At 38.7% G+C, this 19,829-nt stretch overlaps 1 long non-coding RNA gene across 1 annotated transcript in view; it reads left to right on the top strand.

Annotated features, from left to right (window-relative positions):
- LOC122973557 overlaps positions 1-13,500 on the top strand; it is an 84,933-nt gene extending 71,433 nt beyond the window's left edge. The window contains exon 3 of the long non-coding RNA XR_006400079.1: positions 13,374-13,500. This is a non-coding gene — a long non-coding RNA (uncharacterized LOC122973557). The remainder of the gene's footprint in view (positions 1-13,373) is intronic.
- The last annotated feature ends 6,329 nt before the right edge of the window (positions 13,501-19,829 follow it).

The following is a 19,829-nucleotide window of genomic DNA, read 5'->3' as shown; positions in this document are numbered from 1 at the left end:
CAGAACCATCTGAGAAGTCATCCAGGGAAACTGTTTGAAAAAGGGCAGGCAGTTTCAAAAAAAATACTTTGCAGGTGATTGGATGAACCATCTATCACTGTCTATCACCGTCTTACCATTTGAGACAGCTGGATTCGCGACACTGATTGGTCCGAACCACCGGTGGGTCGGAAACAAGCGCATAACCTGAAGCCTGACAAGACAGATCTTCGCGTGATCTCACAAATCCTGCTGCCTCACAAGGTAAATAGGGTGATATAGTTTAACAAATCAAACCTAACAGATCAGTCCTCAGGTATAACGTGCACACAGTGTGTGCCAATGTCAGCATACCATGGCAGACAGGGTGAGTGCCTCTCCATATTGAAATTTGTGATTATTCAAGATATTTTTCTGCTTTATGTAAATTGCATATCCGATGAATCACAGTGGATGTGCAGTATGTTGACTCATAACCTGTTTTTAGAAACCCACATGGGAAAAAACACTGTATGCTATGGGGCTTTTCTCCCGCTGTATCTTTATTCAAGAGTGTGGTCTTTCAATTTAGGAGCATGATTTATTGATTTCACATTTAGATTTTGTAATTCTTTCCCTCAAACCCTGCCCTCACACTTAAGTAGTCCCTGCTTACGCTTAAATTTGCTCTGCTTCTGCTCAAACTGCATGCTTACACTCAGATGTATTGTTGCTTGTATAGATTTCCTGCTCCAGCTGCAGCCCTTCTCCTCAAAGTCAGGCTGCTTCTGTGCGCTCATGAAACATCTGCTTTCAGATTTCTGCTCTGCTCTCAAACTTTTTGTGCATTAACCCTGTCAAAATCCCCCAACCAATAGAAGGCCAGGTGTAGTGTTGACTGATGAAATGATGGCGTTCGCTTTACTTCTTAGAGCGTCCCATACGAGCAGTTACTGTTTAACTGGGGTCATACACTCTTGCCCTCCAGGGCTTTATTAAATGTAGTTCCATTGCTTTCTCGTATGACTTTTGGAATAAAAGGACAGTTAATGTATATACCAGGTCTGTACTATTTCTTTGACTATCGCTGGCCAACATAGACTGTCAAAGTCAAGGACCTCAAGTAAGTTTTTTATTTTAATGGTGCTATTACTTCCTTCAAATTGAATTTGTTGAGTCATATATTTGGCACAAGAATACATCCATGAAGTGTTGTACCTTATGTGAACACTGTTGCTAGGCATCTAATAACAAAATTGACACCACCGTGTTTCTATTAATTTTTTTTATCTGTTTTATTGTTTAGGAATGGTACCAACAGCAAAAGTAACTGGCTAACACATGAAGACAGTAGAAAACAAAAAAAAAACTTCAATGAGCTACTAAATTTTTAAAACAGTGGTGAGGTCGTGTATTGTGTGCTCTTTACCGTTTGTAACAATGCATTATGTTACAACACCACATTATCTAATAACTCGACAAAATGTAATCAACTTTCACTTCATTATGTAATAACACCTGCATTTTGTAATAATCTGCCGTATTTCATAATAAACAGCCGGAACGCAATATGTAATAAATTTCCCTGCATTCCGTAATAAATTATTACATATTGCGGTGGTTATAACAACAAGTGGGAGTTGCACTTTTTTATGATGATGTAATAATACAATGCATTATGTAATAACCAACCAGAATGGATGTCTTCATCTGTACACATTATTTTTTTTTACCTTTAAGCTAAATTAAACTTCCCAAATATTAGACTAGTGTTATAGTTGACTCTGATTTTAGTCTAAATAGTCACCTAAAAGCAGTAAAAAGATCAGCTTTTTATCATATTCCAAGTACAGCCAAACTCAGGGACCTCATGTTGAAAGCCAAACTAGAAAAAGGCTTTCACGCTTTAATTTCTAGCAGGGTTGACTACTGTAATGGTCTTTTGACAGGGCTCTCCAAGAAGACCATCAAAAAGCTTCAGCTCATTCAAAATGCAGCTGCTAGAGTTCTTACAGGGACTAAAAGGTCAGAGCACATCACCCTGATTCTTAAGTCACTACAGTGGCTTCCTGTAAGCCACAGAATTGAATATAAGGCAATGCTGCTTGTTTATAAATCAATACATGGACCTAATACATTACAGATATGTTTAAGGAGTACGCTCCTGCCACGCCTCTCAGGTCAAGTGGGAGTGGGCAGCTAGTAGTGCCCAGGGCCAGAGCTAAACTTGGCTAGGCAACCTTTAGTCACTGCACATCTCTGAAACAGACTCCCTGTCGATCTTAAAAGTAACCTAATCCTCAAAACTTTCAGGACTCAAAACCACACTGTTCATGGATGGTTTTAGTTAAGTTACTTGAGTTCTTTAAATATGTTAAACTTATTTTAAATCTTGTTTTTATATACACCACTATTTTTTCATTTACTGTTCTTATAAATCTTTTAATCTGGATGAACCCGGTTAGAGTAACTGTCCATACACAATGCTTTAAGAAGTAAAGCGAACACACCTGCAAGGAGGTAGGGATCATTTTATTGGTCAACACTACACCTGGTCTTCTTTTGGTTGGAGAATTTTGACAGGGTTGTTGCACAAAAAATCCGAGAGCAGGGCAGCAATCTGAGAGCAGACGTTTGAGAAGTACAGAAAAGCAGCCTGAGTGTGAGAAGGGCTGAAGCAGGAAATCTGTGTAAGTGACAAAACATCTGAGTGCAAGCATACAGTTTGAGCAGAAGCTGAGCAAATCTGTGCACAAACGGGCTATTTGAGTTTGAGTTAAGGAATTACAAAATCTGAACGTGAAATCAATAAATCATGCTCTCAAATTGAAAGACCTCGCTCCTGAATAAATATAGGGGAAAAAAGTCCCCATAGTATGCCAGTATGAGTAGCTAACTGTTAGTTGAAAGTGATGTACAGTACTTTGTTAGCCCCCCAAAATATACTGTAAGAACTAATGTGATAGGTGATACGTAAGGATTTGATTTTTGCGTGGCTAAAGGGCATCAGTCTCCTCAAGGTGAATATGTTCACAGGGAGGCATGTGTTTGCAAGATTGTTTACTTTCAGTAAGCTCTAGTGTGTTGAGGTAGAAAGATATATCTAAGACATGAGTTCCACCAACTTTGCAATACTTTGGTTTCAAAGCAGACCAAAAACACAAGCCCGAAGTTTACCAACCTTTTAAAATGCTGAAACAGTGAAAAAGCTACACCATCATGGTGGCCATTTTCAAGTATAGTGCCCCACCATTACATTGGCTTTGCTTCTTCTGTATGGATCAACAGTTTCTATCCTCAGACTGACCACAAAGACGCAGATCAACATGTGATTGCTAAGTAATCACAGTGCTTTTACATGATTATACTCTATTGTGTGCACGCCTTGAGTTGAATGCCTCCATTTTAGTTTTTACCAATGCAGTGGGGCTAGGCAGATCGAAGCTAATGTCTATTCCATAAACGCAGAGTGATGTTCCACTTCACATGTTTATATTTTCAGACAAGAAAAGTATTTTCCTACGGTCTGTTGGATTAATGTATAACCATTATGAAGAAAAGCAAAACCACCCAGTGTAGCCAACCACCAATCAAAACTATCATGCATGTATGAGTCATTCATTCTCCCTCCCACACAGTTCAGCTGAGGTGAAGAATAGTAAGGTCATATTTCTGAGTCAGGTCATGCTCACAGAGAAAGTCCCATAATTTAACATGAGATCATTCTCTTTGTTTTCTCCTCTTCAGATGTGAACACAAACAAAAACCAGGAGCTATACAGGACTTAACCCAGACTGTATCTCTCACTAACATCAGTGGAAATATGAACACATGAAGTCAAACAGTCCAGTGGGAATTGAGATCACAGGATCAAAGAATATGACAGGGCATTGATTATTTTTAACTGAGGGTGACTATTCAAATGCATCTTAATGATCCGTTTATTATTGTATTTCAGTGGGTACTTGGTTAACCTAAAAAAAGACTTCATTACTTAATTTTCCTTGGTTTGCATGTCTTTGACATTGCCTGCAGTGGCCCAATAAACAGATATATTAAGCTATATAACTATAAACAGTATGGCAGTATTTCTGACAGTTGACACACATTGTATATTGTCATATTGCCTAACTCTACTTGTGAGTTTGTTTTTTTTCCTGTGGGATTTACAGTAAGTGTAGACATCAACTGAGAATCATTCATATACTGTATGTTCATATACATTCATATAGTATTGCAAAGAAAGCCTGACTTAAGTGAAGTGTGTACGGTGAAGGATTTTGCACTGAGTCAGACCGTGTCTAGTACAAATAGATGAGGACTGAACCCAATGCAGAATGACATCCCACAACTCCTCTGACACCTCCTCCTCCAGATCCTCCTTCCTTTGAGTTTTTATATTATGTAAAGAGGCTGGAAGCAATGAGTGGATAAGATCATATAGATGTGAGATCATACTCTTTATGAAAGGGAATTGGGTTGAGAAAGAGTCAATAGGTGAGGCCTCTGGGAGATTGGTAAAAAGGTTGGACTAGAATTACGAACAAAATTGCGGATCTGTAGGCACCTTCAAAAAAAAAAAAAAAAGGCAAGGTAAAATGAACTTCTCAAAGAGCTGCTGAAAGGATGTAAAGGTATTGTCAATATAAAGGTTGTCAAATGTCTCAATGCCAGAGTTGGACCACAAGGAGAATGCTCTATCAATCAGAGAAGGATGAAAAACCGGATTAGCTGATATTGGAGCTAAGAGAGAAAAGGTCTTTAGACAAAAATGGTTTGGAATTGCTGTCAGATCCTCAAAGTTGACTTAACTAAGGCATTTTTAGAATAAGGAGAGGAAGAAAAGTAAAGGGGGGAATGAGTAAGGGCTGTCAGCGAGGCAGGTTTAGTAGAGAATGCCTCAATATGCAGCCATGAAAGAGGAGCAGGTGACGTCTCCAGATGGATCCAAAGCTTAATTACTCTCACGTTGGCAGCCCAATAATAAAACCTAAAATTAGGAAAAGCCAAACCTCCGAGAGACCTCGGCCTCTGCAACAGCTCTGTAATGGAGACCAAGGGTTCCATTACAGGGATTTATGTGGGGATGATTGACAAAAAACAGTAGGTTAAATTGATAGTCAAATATTTGGTAAATTTCTTTGCTGTGGAAGCTCCAGAAGGTGGTTGAGGAAGCTGGCCATCCTGCATGTCCAGAGAGATTTTTCAGGTTTAATCTTGAGTATAGAAATAAACACACATTATCATGGCAAAGTGCAATACTGTATGCACAACAAACACTTCAACCCACATTTATTTACATTTATTGCAGCGCATTTCATATTTGTCATCCCTTTTTCCCGCAAGTGATAATGAAAAAATACACTGACTTTGCACATTCATTTGCACCAAAACAGAATTACGATCTCTTTCACTTAGGAACAAACTCGAACAAAATACTCTAGAACAGAGATAGCTATTGGTCTCCTTATTTTAAACTCTTGGGTTTTTGCTGTACCTCTGGTCAAGTTTCATTAGTATCATACTGCCTAGACCTGTGGTTATCTAACTCTAAACTCTTTCCAGATACTTCTGCTCATCCTGTTGTCATTTTAAGAGTCAGATAATACTTGAGATCATTAAGAGTGCAACAAGAAATCCTAAGAGGAAAAGCAGGGTAGTCTGGCTAAGGGTGAGGGGCCACTGTAAACTGGTATAGACCATGGAGACATACAGGCATCACCACCATGCTCGCATAATTCCCTTCCTCTAATCAAGAGAGCAGGGCAAGGTTATATCACCATAATGCTTCTCTATGTTCTACCAAAGGTGTTGGGAGCAAATAACTCACATGTGAGGGCTTTAGCATCCCTGTTGACTTTTCTCCATGATTGTGAATCTTATCTGCTAAGTGTGGGATCTGCAGGACATGATGTTTAGGGCACCTGAATATCATGGTCAGGTTTCTCCTGGTGGGAGAATGTCTCATCAACACATGGAAGAAAATAAATCAATACAGCTTTCATTAGTTTCCAGTGAATTAAAATGATCTCTGCATGCATTAGCTGTTGTCTCAAGAGATAATTATCTTATGGTCCTCTTTGGGAGTACATTGATATCTGGAATTCTAAGTTTTTTGTATGACAGTGGACCGTCAAGTGGCATCTACAGCTGTATAATCTACAGTTCAATGTCACACCTGTATGCCACAGCTGAGGTGGAGTCTGCCTGCCTTTTGTGGACAGGCCATTGTTATTCCTTTGGTTAGTGAACTCACTAGAAGCACTTTAGGTTCCCAGCATGTATTGTAAATGTAATAAAGACAAAACACAGCCCATTGAAGCTTGTCTATTGGATCAAAATTACCCTGTGGAAGATATAATGACTAATAAAGGAGCTATGCTTATTATTTTTCATTGCACTTATTGTGTACATACAGTACCTGTGATAACACTGAATGCTCCCCTCCTACACTGGCTAACTCATGTTTTTAATTTCCTACATATACATAAACTGTTGGTTGTAAGCCTAAATCTGCTTCTGCTACATATAGAGACTGGACATTATAGGCTCTATTATTTAAGCATCTTATTACTGCATTATAGATTATTGTTTTGACTAAAGCCCATCCACTTAATGGAGGACTATACACCATCTAACCAGCTTGTGTTTGCTGCCTGAGTGCATGTCTGAAGTATTTGTGTCTGTCTGTGGGGGTTGAAGGTTTAGGTGCTTGTAGAAGGGTTTTATTATTTGTGTGAATTGGAGATTCCCTTGCTGTGCATTTGAATAATACTTTGGGCTGGATTTTATTAAGGTGTGTAAATGTCATCTATCTGAATCCCCTGGGATTTAAAAATATCGATGCTTGTATACTTGAAAGTGATGCATTTAAAGCCCACTTTTTTATGTAAGATCACCATGGAAATAGACATGCTTATGCACACTTTGGGCTGGGTATCATTCAAAATTTTCAATACCAATACCTTGATTTAATATCAGTTCCTGAAAAATGTTTTTTTTCAATAAAATCCATTTTAACAAAAAGAAAATTACATTACAAGTTAAATTTTATTTTTCAGCTACTCTGCATTTTTACACACTCAAAGCAGTTTCATAACATAAAAAATATAAACATATTTACTTAGTGCTGGGTACTGCAAAAAGGGTCTGGAAGCGGCTTAGACTAGCAAGCACACCACTGCCCATCCCTCACATTGTCTGCTGGCAAGCTGGTTGCAGAGGACGACGGGGAAAATTTCCTTTTCAGGGCTTGGTGAAGCACCAGCCTCTCACTTAGGTCCACTGTATACACTTGGTGAAGAAAAAACACTCACCTTGGCCGGCTGTGTTGTGTTCCACCTGGAAAGCTGCTCCACTGCCATTGTGTTTTCATCACTATCTTCCCTTAGAGCAGCAAGGATAGTCAGGATAACATATACCTGTCTGGCGTTATTTTTCTTGCCACCCACATTCTGCGAAGACCTGCCCCTACTCTAACTCTGATTGGCTCTGACCCTGATATTCTAACCCTAACCATCTTACTCCTCATGCCTAATTCTAACCAACGTAACCAACAAAGGTAACGAGTGCTAGCCAATCAAAGGCAGTATAGGGTAGGTCTTCAAGGAAGGTGGGTGGTGGCGGCTAGCATTGCTAACAGCGCTAACAGTACTAACAGGTTGCCAGAGGGATTAGTGGTTCAACTTTAAGCCACTTACTCACCGGGGCGACATGGGGGGGAACCGGAGGGTGGGCGCTACACTTCCACAACAATGCCGGCCCCCACTGTGGGTTGGGAAGACATTATTAGTGGCAACCACTGTATGAGAGGTGCCGCTCACCTCCGCACTCCTTAGGTATCAAAATTTAGTATTGAATGACGAGGCACTTTTCGATACTGGATATTATCAAAGCAATGCGGTTGGTGCCATAATAGTATTGAAATTCGGTATCCAGCCGTATGCACACTGGTTATGTATAGCCGGTATACTCTAACTTCGCTAAGTTTAGCCAAGCTTTGGGGTGTTGGTTATTATGAATAGTTGAAAACTTTATCAGCACTCTTCAATATAGTGCAGCTTTGGGCTTTAAGTCAATCATTACTTTAGCAGCTATAGCAGAGCACCATTATTGATCACCCCTTTGTCTGTTAGAGGCAGAATCACCTCAAATAGCAGCTAACCTCAGCTAGCTCAGGTACTTCATGGGAATAATCACACCCATGTGGCCCCACATTTAAGTCAGCAGGCTCACCGCAGACATCAAATTGATCCTGACAATGTGAATGCATTCAATCAGGTTGAGCTGATGATATGATGAAGATTAAAGGTCATTATTCTGCATATGGCAATTTACTCTACTGAACACATTACCTGGCAAATCTGTAATTTAAATTGAGCCTGGGAAGCATTGATCTACTAGTTTCATTGTCCTCCAGTGAAGTTGAATCACTTTTTCATCATGAATTTCATTGATGTTTACTGAGTACACCTGTGTATGTATATATTGTGAGGACCATTGTGTGCACCCAGTCACATTATAGAGACTCATTTCCCATTTGGGGAAAAAAGGGGGAAAGCACTGGTTCCCATGAGGAAAACAATTCAATTTTAGGACTTGTTTTTTTGAATACTCTCAGGGTTGGGGTTAGGCTTGTGGTGGTGATGGTTGAAGATAGGGTAAGTCAGGGAATCACTGTAGGTAATTGACAGATTCAAATAAAGCACTTGAAATATGTGTGTGACAGAGGATATGTAAAACCATTATTAAACCATTTTTCATCAATAAAGTACAGGGTATAATCACACAGCACCATCGTCACTCCAATTTTAATATAAAATACAGGAACGATTCTGTCAAAACTGTCAACCAAAAGCTGATGACTGGTTGCCATTTATGCTACCATTCTTAAACATTAGAGCCAACATTAAAACCTAATGTTTGCTCTGATTACAGTTTTACCTCTAACACACACACATCCCACATACACACCAGACACTACAGGAGTTCACTGTGTGAGAAAACCTATATAGTTGCCATTATATTTATGCCTTTCTTTCTTAAAAACCACCTTTCCCAGAAGCGAATCCTCCCTCACAAAACTTACAGTTCCACTGGAGGATTGATAGCCAATACCCCACTCTCTGACCACTTTCCCAGGACTTCACTCTTATTTTGCTTGGTTGCCAGGCTTTCAATGAGTGAGTTGAGAGATTTTGCAATGACTTTAGGAAAACTTAGAATTCGTGATCCTCGGAATAAACCATAAATAATTTGAGGATTCTTCACTTTCTCCCTTTTCTACAGATCTAGCCTCAAATGGTATAACTTGAACCTAGTGGCCACAGGACAGGGACTTCCATATGGCTGTATTTGCTATAATAAATAGGACTTGTTTACATTGGGTCCTTTTTTTAAATTCTAGGAACTGCCTTTCATTGGTTTCCTCATTGAACCCCTTCATTGCACCCTTTGAGCTGTGGGCTTATGCTAAATCTGCAAATGATTCTTAAGCATATTTGTCTCTGGCTTTTAGGCTTGGAAGAAGTAGAGGATTCAGAAATATGATTTATCAGGAGATAAAACAGAGGATAATAAAAGGATGATGAATTCTTGGCCCTAGGTGTAGCTCAAGACTGTGATCCTTTCACATTGCATCAGTTAACAAAACCTGTATCTGAAATGGTAGGTTATGAATAAAACCCTCTGCAAGGGAACGATGTACAACATTTCCAACACAGGAAGAGTGGATGTGTGTTTGGCAAATGCAGATTGAAAAAAATTCTATGGCCATGCCTGTAGCACCACACATGTCAAGAGTAGGTAACGTTTCAGATAATTTTAGATGGCAGTCATAATGGGCTATGGGCAAGATCTTACTTATTTTTACTGAAAATGTGTGTTTCAAGCCAGACACTGTTTACAACAGTTATAGTAAACCTGGTCCACTTTTGGACATCTCAAAATAGCCTTCTAAAAGAGAATTGACAAAAAGAGGGGAAAAGTACCAATATATTCCTCGTTTATTGCTCAAATGAAGTCAATGTGCAGCAAGGTTGGTCTAATTGCAAATGAACATGACAGCAGTCTTGCCAAGATTTGAGTAAATGCACTTTTAAATATAATGTACACCTACAGAAATTATACAAACAATCTACACACCTGATTGTCTCCACACAACTTCAGCAAACTCAAATATATTTTAAAATCTAATATTTTGGAGGAGATTATATTGGAATTGCAAATATTATGAAATTGAATATATTAAGAATGCAGTAAATACTGTGTGGATTATTAGCTCGAGGAGCCCGCTGTGGCAACCACCTACATACGGTGGATTTGAGGCCTATCTTTGGATGCCACCCTGGAGACTACATTGTTTCTACTTCCCTGAGAGTTAATGATATGCTTATGCTATGGAAATTTTCCTCGCTGTTTTTAATTGTAGTGTTTGCAAGAGCCCACCTGATGTTCCTCCCCCACTTAACTATATAAAGCTCAAAAATCATCACAATAAACATGTCTATTTTCATATGAGTAAACTATTACTTCAGAACTTGCAAGGATGTGGAACTTTTAAAGCCTTTTTTTCTGGACTGTGGGCTCACTTAATTTTGTGCTTTTGTAATTGCAACATCTAAGCCATTGGTTTTCTTGTGCTGCATAAGTCATTGCATGCTGGTCTTTTCTTTGTCTTCTGGCCCTCATGGAATGAATCATCTTCCAAACACTAAATTCTGTTATTCTGCAGCCCCACAGTTAAAGACAGTTATTATACAGTGATATCCATAGCACACTTGGGTGGCACGGTGGCTGAGTGGCCAGGCTGGATTAACACAGTATGGTTCCCAACAATGTCCACACCAAGGCAAGGCAAGTTTATTTGTATAGCACATTTCAACAACAAGACAATTCAAAATGCTTTGCAGAGAACATAAAATGCATCAAGACAGAATATAAAAGCAACACAAGGCAATATAAAAAGATGTTTAAATACAATTAAAAAGTGTTAAATTGGAAATAAAAAAATAAGCTAAAATAGAATAAGACACATAAAACAGGAGAATTAAAGTTACAGTGCAATGTAAGATATTAACCCTTAAATTTGGTTTAATAAAAGGCAGCGGCAAAAAGAAAAGTCTTTTTAAAAGAACTGAGAGTTTCAGCAGACCAGCAGTTTTCTGGGAGTTTGTTCCAGATATGTGGTGCATAAAAACTAAACACTGCCTCTCCATGTTTAGTTTTGACTCTGGGAACAGAAAGCAGACCTGTCCCAGACAACCTGAGATGTCTGTATAGTTCATAACATAGCAGCAGATTAGAAATGTATTTTGGCCCTAAACCATTCAGTGCTTTATAAACCAACAGCAGTATTATAAAATCAATTCTTTGACAGACAGGAAGCCAGTGTAATGATCTGGGAACTGGAGTGATATGATCCACTTTCATTGTCTTAGTGAGGACTCGAGCAGCAGCATTGTGAATCAGCTGCAGCTGTCTGATTGATTTTTTTTTTTTTTTTTTTAAGGGAGACCTATAAAGACACCATTACAGTCGTCAAGTCTACTGAAGATAAATGCATGGACAAGTTTTTCCAAATCCTGCTGAGACATAAGTCCTTTAATTCTTGATATATTCTTCAGGCGATAGTTGGCTGACTTTATAATTGTCCTAATTTGGCTGTTGAAATTCAGGTCTGAGTCCATGACTACTAAAAGATTTCTGGCTTGGTTTGTGGTTTTTAACATTATGGATCGAAGCTGGGAGCTGACTTTTAATTGTTCTTCCTTGGCTCCAAAAACAATTACTTCAGTCTTATCTTTGTTTAACTGAAGAAAATTCTGGCACATCCAATCGTTGATTTGTTTAATGCACTTATTCAGACTATAGTCCCCTGGTGATATGGTTATGTAAATTTGTGTGTCATCTGCATAATTATGGAAACATTTTGTTGTTTTCCATAATCTGAATGAGTTGGAGAATATAGATGTTTAACAGAAGAGGCCTCAGAATGGAGCCTTGGGGAACTCCGCAGGTCATTTTTGTCCGCTCAGATGTGAGTGGACAAAAATTACCCATAGACAGAGAGTAGACCCTGTCTTTTAAATAGGATTCAAACCAGTTTAGTACTGTGCCACAAAGTCCCACCCAGTTTTCCAGTCTGTCTAGTAATATGTTGTTGTCAACCGTGTCAACATCAAAGTGCTGCTCTCCCACTGCGCTAACTGTGTATGATGTGATAACTGGATGTGATGTAATAAAAAATTTAAGATCCTCTTCAGACATGATTCAAGATATATACAGTGATGCTGATAGTCCCTAGGACCCAGGGAAATTGAGTGGGTACCCAATAAAATTTGTGATCTTTGAAAAGTTGTAGTGTTAAATTTGCGATTGATGTTATATGGTTATAATCATGGTTGTATTCAGGTATGCTGAAAATGTATCTGAAAATTAAACAAATAAAATACCAAATCTGAAAATTTTATTTACAAAACAATGTCACATCATCATATCATACTAGTCTACAAAATAAAAATAAACAAAATGGTTTCTGTTGCGACATAATAGCACCTAAATGAATTATTAAATAACAGGGAGTTGAGTATAACACGTGAACAAAACAGTACAGAAATGTCTTATCACCATGACACAGTCTACAAATAAACTGTCACCAAAATAGCACCAAAATCATTTACCCAGTATCAAGTAAATCAAATGTGATATCAGTGATAAGAAAATCAATTGGATCTGAACTAGTTGTAATGTCACACATCCTGCCTGTAGGCCCACCCCTTTAAGTGAGGTTTTCAGTGAGCACAGAGAAACTTTCCACCTTCAGCAGATGATCGAGAAAACAGCCTTCTAGTGTCAAACTCTGTACCTACATCACTCTGCACAATGAAGCTCAAATGTCACAGTCAGATGACAAGAAAAACACATTTTTGAGTGAAGGGGGACTTTAAATAAAATTGTAACTTGTAACTTAAATGTCAACGGTTACTAACTGTTGTGCAAATTTTACATTTAACTGATAAATGCAATGCTTATAGTCAGCACTCTTGGGATGATCTGAAATATAGTGTGGATGTCTCCAGTCAAAGTATATATGATATGTAGGCAGCAACTTCCAGGCAAAGTAGTTGGTGAGCAAATTAATCACTTTCTTGGTGTACTTTGAATATTTGAAAGCTGGCCATGAACTAAGTAACTGGTAAGAGAGCATGTTTTACCTCTAATGGAGGTGTGCCATAAAGATGCTTTTCTTTTTTAAGGTTGAGATAATCTTAGTTGTAGTTCAGGTGCAAGACCACCTGAAGCACTTTCCTCTTCTTTTCATATGACTAATAGCGCCCTTCCGCCCTGTTTGTTCTCATTTTCCGTGCCCCACCCTCCCTCCATCTTTCGTCTCTTTCCTCTGTCATCTCTCATAGGGTTCCCTGAGGGGCTGTCCTTCCCAAAGCCTTCCATATACCACAGCCATCATCATGCTCCACCATTCCCATCTGCCAGTCACTACTCACACATTTCATATTTAATAAACAATTTATTCGTATCTCAGCTAATGGTGTGGTCTGTGCTCATGAATGGGCATTTTATGCCTTTATTAGACAGATGACCGCAGAGAGGTGACAGGAAATGAGGGAAGGAGAGATTGGGCCTGACACGAACCTGGGACGTTGCAGTCCGTGGTCGGCACCTCAACTGCTTGGCCACCAGGGCTCCCCAGTGCTGCATTTTTGGTATTCTTATTCTGGCCATGACAAATGATCAGTTCCCTGACTGTACTGTTACCTGACTTTACTGGTGCCTCACAGTTCAGGATCTGAAGAAACACTGCAATGTTGCTCCTGCTAATCACCAGGATTTAACTGTGCTGTGTTGAGATGTATTGTTCCATTGCTAATGTACTCCTTGCCTCCATCCAAACTCCTGCTGTCAAGTCTTACTGGAAAGGCTGTAAAATTGATGCATAGCAGTACGTTGATTTTTTTATTTTTTTATTTATTTGTTATAAAGCCATCTGAATAAGTTGGAGTCAATTTGATTCAAAGGTGTCTTCTTTTTTTGTTGAAACACTGCCCTATGGCTACTGCTACACTTGTGCTAAAAAATAATGCACTAGCTTGGTTTGTGACTGGCTGAACTTAGAACATTTTTGAGTTGACAGTCTTCAGAATGGAGAAACGGGAGAGAGCCAACAATTCCACATAATATGGCAGTGTTTATCAGTGAGCTTTGCAAGTAGAGCCACATAAATTTGCGTCCATTTCTGATACATTTTGCAGGCTCACTGTGCCTCAAAAGTTGTGCTGTGGTGCAAAACTACATTTGAATGTCAGTATTTTATTCATGCTGATATTGAAGAGAGACTGTTCAAAGCTTGTCCAAAACCTCCTGTCACACACTGGCGCTCCTCTCTCCATATAAAAAAAACATTATAGCACACTATTCAAAATATTAGAGACTATTAAAGAAAAGTTGCATTGAATATATTTGTATGATTTGTATGAGTGTTTCTACTGTTAAATATATATTTATATCTTTGCTTATTTTAATAAATATTAGATATATTTATTTATGCATATTTTGTTCACTTGCTATCATTTATATGTACAGTAGAGTGCAATGAACTCTTAACCGTTTAACACACACTTCAGCTTAGTTTGACTGAAACCCTCTGTGGTGACAACACGTTCCTTAAACATAAATCATATGACCTAACTGTTTAAATGTATCCATGGAGAAGCACTGGATGCAATTCACATAATATTTCCACTGGTGCTTTGTTTCCTTTAATGGTCACACAGCCAGAAAACCATTCCCACTCTCTGACATAAAGTCTGTTTTCATTCATAGCTGTTATTGGTGCCAGTGATTTTGAGCTATATCCTATAATTACTGTCTCTATGGAGAAAATGTTTGAACTTTTGTGTTTATATATGCAATTTAAGTGGCTGTCATGCATGGTTTGTTGCATGCTATTGTGGCGCATCACTCTTACCGCAATGACCACAACAGTCTATAAGAGTTGATTCATGGGGAATTTTATAAGAATCATAACAATTCTGTGACCAGTGGTCATAAATTAAGTGAGTCATTGGTGACATGGCTGTGAGATGCAAGCTGAGTTGCAGTAAAACTCACACACACATACATGCACACAAATCCAACGAGCCTTCCCAATCCTAAGTCTGTACATCTTACCTCAAATTTAAAATTTCTCCAAACAGATCATTCATTGGTTGATTACATACCATTTGTAGCAGCATGCTACTTTGAAATGACCTTCTCTCCAGTCTTCTGAACTGATGTTTTAATGATGCATGAAATGTGCAGATTAGCAATGTTAGTTTTATTTCAGTGCTCTGTGCTGGCCTCAAAATTGGTCATAGGTTCTCCTATGTCATATTTATGAGATTCAAGATGTCTATTCAAAGAGGACCTTTCATAGTCTTCACATGGGAACAGGTCAGCAAATGTCAATTCCAGTGATTCATATTTCATGTCAGAATTGAAATGTCTCACCCATCCATCATACCAGCTCTAATAAAGCGTTATGGAGGAAATCTATTCTAGATATCGTTTCTGTAACAGAGTTGAAATTCAGTTGTATCAGTTACATTTGTGTCACACGCATGGCATCAATTGTCTAAGGAAATAAGTGTCTCCACACCTGACTTACTAGGGGTGGGGACAAAAGTGAAAATAATTTTCACTCATTTACGTAAATTAGAAATCCAACAAAGGAAGTGCCTTCAGGCAATATCAATAATTATAGAGAGAAAAAAAAGAGTTTTGAGTCCTAAGTCTTAAATTACATTTTTCCTAGAATTCAAATGAGGTGAGCTGTTACTCGGAAGTCGTCTGTGATCGTATCTTTAATATTTCATTGGGGCCAAGAGGGTTCATATTGTTATGGTCTCTTGCTCATCAAGAAAAAAATAGCAAATTAACTTTACATGTTATGCTATTGCTGTGTTTTGATTAGACTTTTTAATGAGGTCTAACTAGTGCCCTGAGCAAGAGCTTTTACAGGGATTTAAAGTATGTGATCTTTCTTGCGTCCTCAAAAGAAAACACTGTGTGGCAACCCTGAAAGGCTTCCCTGGTCATTTTGACAAAAAACCAAACAATGTTTGGTCTGTTGGTTTGATCAGTGTTTAATGTAGTAGGGAAATGACACAAAGGCTGTGAGCTGCTTTGGGCTGAACCATTGTCATTTTAATTTCAATAAATTGATGGGTGGATGGATGAATGGAGAGATGAAATCAAACCGAACTTCTGTTTCTTTAAGAAGATAAAAAGAAATGTCTGTTCAGATTTTACCTGCTGGTGCTAATAGTATTAGTGAACATGTGAATTCGACAACTGCAAGCAGCTGAAGAGATTTCATGCTGGGCAGCAGTATGCAAACACAACCCTGTGAGAGTGAGAGACGTCTCTGCTGCTGTTGGAGTATTGGCACCCGCTTAATGGATGTGTAGTAAATGACCCTCGTTCTCCAGTGTTTGTCAGCATTAACGGCGTTCCTCTCTGCTGAGAGTAATGCCACAAAACTGCCTGGGTGACAGCCTGCAGTGATTTGTCGCATTGCAAACACACAGCTTCATGACACTCCAATAATGGACCTGTGTGTTTTACTCAACAAATGGCACAATGACTGCCGTGATGGAAGAAATTGGCCTCATTTTTATTCAAGCAGGGCTGTCCAGGGCAGTGCAGCAGGGCAAGGAAGGTGCAACTGTGCCACCATCAACAAAAGATGGATCCATATTGATGACGAATTAATGGAGAGGAATGAAACACTATTGGAGTGTATGCACCTGAAGGGCCTAACTCCTCTGAACAGCTGCCAATACTTGCTCAATAAGACGCAGAGAGGACACAGGCCTGGAAGTTGAGTTATCGCTCAGAGTTTTAGAAGTTCTGTTATGGCCTTTGGGTCCCTCACATCTAATAGCTCTTTTAAGGACAACCAGAGAGGCACAGTATGATAAAGTGATGTCACAGTTGATATTTCCACAGTGTAGTCAGTACAGCTGCTGTCAATGCATGTAAGTATAGATTGTGCTCTTCAGCTTCAGTTCTTACATCCATATAAAAATGTATGTTCATTGATGCATACAGCTTTTTGTGATAGTTGTCATAGATTTACTGGTTCTCACAAATTTCCACACAGACCCACTAGAACCAGCACAATTATTAAGAAGCCAATCGTGTTTATTTTGATGAGAACTGCCTGACCGAACCAGTTGTGAGCTCTGAGTTGGACGTGCATATGTGTCTCGCTAATCGTCTTGCAGATGTACTCGTAATATACGGCAGGGTGGCGTGACGTCCTCATGGCGAGCTTAATCGACGAAACGGCGTGGAAACTTTGTCGACATCAGCGGATCTCTGTCATGCGAATCCAACTGCGGGCTCATCAGAAGGACACAAAGCCATCCCCGGTGCCACTCCTACAGACGTTTCTCCTGTCATTATGTCACACATCCTCCTTTGCACATACACCGTTGCTCATGGCAACTGCACAGTCTTTGTAGACAGACTTGGGGGCCACAGAAAAAGAAAAGTTATTTAATTATATAATCACAGTAATGATTAACAGCCTGTGAAATGAACAAGTAAGAGGGTGAATAGCAGAAAAGGAAAGGTGCCTTTCACATGTCTGTCTTATCTTTGACCAATTTAGATGACGTGTGAGCAGTTTTAACATACAGAAAAGCAAGGCTAATTGCAAACATATCTTCGCTTGTCTGATTGAGTGCTCATCAGAAAGAGAGCAGCTAATTTCTGTCATAGTTGTTTTTACACCAAACCAAAAAATAATATAAATTCAGCTCATTACCGACCAAATATTAAATCCTGTGTTTTTTCAGTCAAGGTTAAAATGAAAAACTGAGATAGAATTACGCCCAGTAAAAGTCTTACTATGTTACATAAAATATTTCCCCAACTGATCTAGGATTTCCTTAAACAACTGTAAAAGACTCAAAAACTTTGCTCACTGAAGGGTAGTTGATCATGAGAGCACCCAATTAGTAATGTAGTTTTCTCTCAAGGGCACATTGTTTTCTGGCTCAAGCCCAATATTTGTAATAAATACATGCAATAATGCAGTTTTATATGAACAGAAAGCACTGCCAGTTTAGGGACTGTTGATGTGACCAGATGGATACATTTAGTTCAGGGGCCGACAAGAAGGCATAGCATTTTCCTGTTTGTGGTTCACAGCATTTTGTCTCAATAAGACAAGCCCAGTGTGAATAGTAGTTGAAGTTCAGCAAAGGTTTTCTCATTTTTCATTGCATGATCTTTGTCAGAGCTTTGTTTTGAAGAATGCAAGGAAATGATTACAGACAGATTCATACATTAGCTAATTAAGAGGTAAAACATTTATATTTAAGTATATATATATTGGTTCAATTTCAAATTTATGTTAAAAAAAATGCCCCACCAGAGATGGCTTGTTGACACTTTTTCACTTTCAATACCGGTACTGCAACATTGGTCATCTGTCTTTACCAGTCCTATACTAATACTCATATCTACTAAGGTGTTTATTAGCTTCAGTACATACATGTAGCAGCCCAGTACATTCAAGTGTCAAAAACTACATACAGAAGTTCAAGACAACAAATTCCACAATATAACATGATCAGCTTTGCTTTGTTTCCTTCAGGATGGCATTTCTTGTATTGCTTCCAGCTATGTTTTGTTGTTCTGGCACTCACCGTTCTTGGAGATTGCAACTTTTACAACTTTTTTGTATTTCTTTGTGTGATGCGTCTGCAAATGTTTCTTCAAGTATGTTAGTTCCTCAGGTAGTGTCGAAGCTTCTGATGCTTATTCTGCCCTGCTACAAAGGTCTTGGATCATTTGCATTTTGCTTTTTTGCTTTGATGGCAGGCAGCAGCTCTCACTCCTGGGTTTTAGTAGAATGGCTACTATTGCGACTTTGCTTTGTGACAGGTCACACACAGTGTGTATACAAATATGTACTTGATGTTTCAGGAGGTTTTGTCAGCAGTCAGAAGAGACTAACTTTTTTTATATATTGATACCTGATCCATTGCTTTTGGCTAGTGTTGGACTTTAATCTCTTAAAAGCACAGCAATAATGGCCAGTTTGCAAATGTTAGAGTCCAAGTTGACATCTGTGGTGTTGTAACAGCTGCACTTGTCATGGTCTGTTGAAACAAACTCTTTAAGGTAACATTTCCTTATCCTTAAAAAGCTTTTTCTCTCTCTTCCTACCATGTCTTGTAAACAAAATAAAGCCACGGAAATTAGTTTGTGTTTTTTTTTTTTTTTTTTTTTTAGAATTGCAGCACAGCTCAGACTCCCGCTGGCCAGTAATTTGTATTTGACAACTCAAGCAAGCAGTCACAAGTGTACTTTGTGTACAGACATTGTATGAGCAAACATATTGGCTGGCTGGATGTATGGGCTTGGAAGCCAGATGCTTTGCAAGCACCCAGAACATTGTGCTTTTGTGCCCTCTGTGGAAGCAAGATAGTGAAAGTGTAAAGCAAAAAGGGACAGGAGGAAAGGGTAAGACAGAGGGAAAAGAGTGAACGAAATGAGGTTGAGGAGCAACATATGAACTGTAGCTGAGGAATAAAAGGAGGATTCACGAGAACAAAAGTCAAGTTAACAAGGTGGGAGAAGAGAAAAATGATAAAAACCAAGGACCAATAGCACACATTATCAGCTGCTTAAAAATATATATAGTACTCATTACTTGTGGAGGGCAAAACTTCTCTTGTGCAACTCTACAGTGAGTCAATAAGCAGATATAACATGTGAAGTACATTAAAGTAAATTACTTAAATTGTTTATTATGCAGGTAAGTAGCACTAGTACATATTTCTCTAATTTAAATG

This window comes from Thunnus albacares, chromosome 22 (genome assembly GCF_914725855.1).
Source record: "Thunnus albacares chromosome 22, fThuAlb1.1, whole genome shotgun sequence".
NCBI classification, from domain to species: Eukaryota; Metazoa; Chordata; class Actinopteri; order Scombriformes; family Scombridae; genus Thunnus; species Thunnus albacares.
The sequence above is the reverse complement of the archived record's forward strand: the minus strand, read 5'-3'. Positions and strand labels throughout refer to the sequence as shown.